Here is a 4,502-nt window from a genome sequence, read left to right as displayed (position 1 = left end):
ACAATCCACAAGCATGGAATATCTTTTCATTTGTTTGTGTCATCTTCAATATCTTTCATCCATGCTTTATAGTTTTCAGAGTACTTAACTTGGTTAAGTTTATTCCTAGGTATTTTATTATTTTTGGTGCAGTTGGAACTCTTGTCTTAAGTTCTCTTTCTGATACATTATTAGTGTATAAAAATGCAACAGATTTCTGTATATTAATTTTGTATTTTGTGACTTTGCTTAGTTAATTTATCAGTTCTGATATTTTTTTGTGGAGTCTTAGGGTTTTCTTTGTATAGTATAATGTCATCTGCAAATAGTGAAGGTTTTGCTTTTCCTTACCAATGATATGCCTTTTATTTCTTTTTCTTGTCTGATTGCTGTGTCTAGGAATTCCAGTACTGTGTTGAATAAAAGTGGCTAGAGTGGGCATATTTGTCTTTTTTCTGATCTTAGAGGAAAATCTCTGTTTTTCACCATTGAGGATGATGTTCATTGTGGGTTTTTCATATATGGCCTTTATTATGTTGAGTTATGTTCCTGCTCTTAACCTGCCTTATTGGGAGTTTTTATCATCAATGGATGTTGTACTTTGTCAAATGTTTCTTCTGCTTCTATTGAGATGATCATGTGATTTTTATCCTTTCTCTTTTTAGTATGATGTATCACATTGATTGTTTTGTGAATACTGAACCACACTTGCATCCCAGGAATAAATCCCACTTGATCATGGTGAATGATTTTTTTTTAATTTATTGTTGGATTTGGTTTGCTAATATATATATTTTTAGGACAGAGAATACTTTATTCAAACCCATCAGAGAAATGGACAGCTTGGGTCTGTAACAAAGCATTGTGTTTTTAAGCATAGGTCAGTAAATGTATATGAGAGTATACACTGCTACATACAAATTAACTGATCAAAGCACAACTTTTCAATGTTCAAAGCAGAATAAGCTTCCCTGTAAAAGCAGCACCTTTGTGATATTTTTAACTTTAGTATTCCTCTCCTTCTTCTTCACTTTCTCCTTCAACAAAATCCACACCAACTTCCTCATAATCCTTCTCAAGAGCAGCCATGTCCTCACGAGCCTCAGAAAACTCTTCGTCCTCCATGCCTTCACTTGCATACAAGTGACCAAAGGCACACTTGGCATACATCAAGTCAAATTTGTGGTCCAGGTGAGCCCAGGCCTCAGCGATGTTTGTGGTGTTGCTCAGCATTAACATGGCTTTCTGTACTTTGGCTAGGTCTCCCACTCCACAGTGGGAGGCTGGTAATTAATGCCAACAATGAAGTCAGTGGGGCACCAGTCCATAAACTGGATGGTACACTTGGTACTGATCAGATCAATGGCAGCATTGACATCTTTGGGAACCACATCACCATGGTACAACAGGCAGCAAGCCATGCATTTACCATGGTGAGGGTCATATTTCACCCTCTGGTTGGCTGGTTCAAAGCATGCATTGGTGATCTCTGCTACAGAAAGCTATTCATGGTAGGCTTTCTCAACAGAGATGACAGAGCCATATATGGCCAGAGGGAAGTGGATTTGGGGATAGGGCACCAGGTTGGCCTGGAATTCTGTCAGATCAACATTCAGGGCTCCATCAAATCTGAGGGAAGCAGTGATGGAGAACACAACTTGACATGTCAACCTATTTAGGTTAGTGTAGGTTGGGCATTCAATGTCAAGGTTTCCACAACAAATGTCATATATGGCCATGTTTTCTACCATGAAGGCACAGTCAGAGTGCTCCAAGGTGGTGTGAGTAGTGAGGATGGAGTTGTGGGGCTTAACTACAGCTGTAGAAACCTGGAGGGTTGGGTAAATGGAGAATTCCAGCTTGGACTTCTTGCTGTAATTGACAGAGATGTTCCATCAGCAGGGAAGTAAACCAAGAACCAGTTCCCCCTCCAAAGTTGTGAAACACCAAGAAGCCATGAAGACCTCTGCACTGATTGGCCAGTTACTAAATTCAGTCTAAGAGAAGGTCAATGATCTCCTTGCCAATAGTGCAGTGCCATCGGGCATAATTATTGGCAGCATCTCCCTTGCCTGTGATGAGCTGCTCAGAGTGGAAAAGCTGGCAGTAGTTGCCAGTGTGAACTTCATCAGTGACTGTTGTTCCAGGTCTACAAACACTGCCCTGGGCATGTGCTTGCCAGCAACCGTGTCACTGAAGAAGGCACTGAAGGAGTCATCTCCTCCCCCAGTGGTCTTGTCACTTGACATCTGGCCATTGGGCTGGATGCTGTGTTCCAGGCAATGAAGCTCCCAGAAGGCATTGCCAATCTGGAGAACAGCCTAGCCAACATGGGTGGTAAGGCATTCACACATGGTTGCTGTTTTGCAACTGCCAAGGCGATGGTAGGGAGGAAGGGGAGAGGTTGTTATTTCTTATAGCTTGACTCTTAGGTGGTCAATGTAAGGGAACCTGCCTTGATTTGCTGATATATTGTTGAGGATTTTTGCATCTATTTTCATCAGAGATATCAACTGGTAGTTTTTTTGTAGTGTTTTTATCTGATTTTCATATTAGGGTAATGCTGGTTTCATAGATTGAATTTGGGTTTTCCTTCTATTTTTTGGAATAGTTTGAGAAGAATAAGTATCAACTCTTCTTTAAATGTTTGGTAGAATTCACTTCTGAAGTCATCTGGTCCTAGACTTTTGTTTATTGGGAGCTTTTTTATTATAGATACAATTTCATTGCTAGGGTGAGGAAAAAATGGTGGAGGAGTAGGGGACCCTATTCCAACTGGTCCCCTGAATTGAGCTGGATATCTACCAGACCATTCTGAACACCCACGAAATCAGCCTGAGATGTAAGAAGATATATCTGGATTTCTACAAACAGAATATCGCAGGCAGTTGGTTTCAAGGTATGAAGCGGGGAGCCATAATTCTGCAGGCAGATATCAGAAGATAAAAGGAAGGGAGAGGGAACCTTTGGAATCCTGCACTGCTGGTGCACAAAAGCCTCCCACACTGGGGACGGGGCACAGAGTAGCAGACTGGTAGCGGTGGGGAAAGGACTTTAGGGCAGATCCCTGGACTGAAACTTGGAGAGGCGGGGCCACCCATGTGAACTGGGGGCAGCTGGTGGTTTTAGAAGCACAAAGGGAAGAGACATGCCCCAACCTGGATGTGAGGACTGGGAGTGCTGCCAAGGGGCGCACAATCCAGGACGCTACCGTTTTTAGCAGCACAAACAGAAATGGAGATAGAGTGGCCTGGAGAGCTCCCTGAAGAACAGACTGTGATCTCTCTGTTCTGAGACAGAAGGTTGGAAACAGTCTCTTCTGCTCTGATGCTCAGAAGAGACATGTGAAGCCACCAGGGAAAGCCACCAGAGAACAAAAGCCACAAAAAACTGGTTTTCACTGAGCCCATTCCCCCCCCACAAGGAGCAGGGCAACTCTGCCCAAACAGGGTTGCCTGAGTAATGGCGTGGCAGGCCATTCCCCCAGAAGGCAGGCTGGGAGAACAAAAGGCCAACAACCCTAAGGTCCCTATAAAACAGATGCATCTTGCTTGGGTTCTGGTCAATAATTTGGACTCTGTACATTCCCTCAACAGAATGACTAGGAGGAAGAACCCCCCAAATAGGAAACACTCAGAGACTGTGACTTATGCCACAGATTTACAAATTGATACAGATATAACCAAGATGTCTGAGATGGAATTCAAGGTAGCAATTGTGAAGATGATAGCTAGAATGGAGAAATCGATTAATGCCAACATAGTGCCTCTAAGGGCAGAAATGAAAGCTGAATTGACAGAACATAAAAATGCTATCAATGAGATCCAATCTAATCTAGATCTAAAAGCTAGGGTAAACGAGGCAGAAGAATGATTTAGTGATCTAGAAGACAAATTGATAGAAAAGAAGGAGAAAGAGGAGGCCTGGGAGAAACAGCTTAAAATCCATGAAAATAGAATTAGAGAAATAAGTGACACCATGAAACGTTCCAATGTCAGAATTATTGGGATCCCTGAGGGGGTAGAGAGAGAGAGAGGACTAGAAGATATATTTGAGCAAATCATAGCTGAGAACTTCCCTAATCTGGGGAATGAAACAAACATTCATGTCCTAGAAGCAGAGAGGACCCCTCCCAAGATCAAGGAGAATAGACCAATGCCCTGGCATGTAATAGTAAAACTTGCAAATCTTAGAACCAAGGAAACCATCTTAAGGGCAGTTAAGGGGAAGAGATTCCTTACATACAGAGGGAGGGACATCAGAATAACATCAGACCTATCCACAGAGACCTGGCAAGCCAGAAAGGCCTGGCAAGACATATTCAGGGTACTAAATGAGAAGAACATGCAGCCAAGAATACGTTATCTGGCAAGGCTGTCATTTAGAATGGATGGAGAGATGCAGAGCTTCCAAGACCAGCAGAAACTGAAAGAATATGTGACCACTAAGCTGGCCCTGCAAGAAAACAGAAATTTACAGGGACAATCTATAAAAACAACGTCTTCACAGGCAACATGATGACA

The 4,502-nt window shown here is 42.5% G+C and overlaps 1 pseudogene; it reads right to left on the bottom strand.

Annotated features, from left to right (window-relative positions):
- Window positions 1–774: 774 nt before the first annotated feature.
- On the bottom strand, window positions 775–2,333 carry LOC102726947 (tubulin alpha-1A chain-like; annotated as a pseudogene).
- Window positions 2,334–4,502: the final 2,169 nt, after the last annotated feature.

This window comes from Leptonychotes weddellii, chromosome X (genome assembly GCF_054177405.1).
Source record: "Leptonychotes weddellii isolate Sample4059 chromosome X, ASM5417740v2, whole genome shotgun sequence".
In the NCBI taxonomy this organism is placed as follows: domain Eukaryota; kingdom Metazoa; phylum Chordata; class Mammalia; order Carnivora; family Phocidae; genus Leptonychotes; species Leptonychotes weddellii.
The sequence above is the reverse complement of the archived record's forward strand: the minus strand, read 5'-3'. Positions and strand labels throughout refer to the sequence as shown.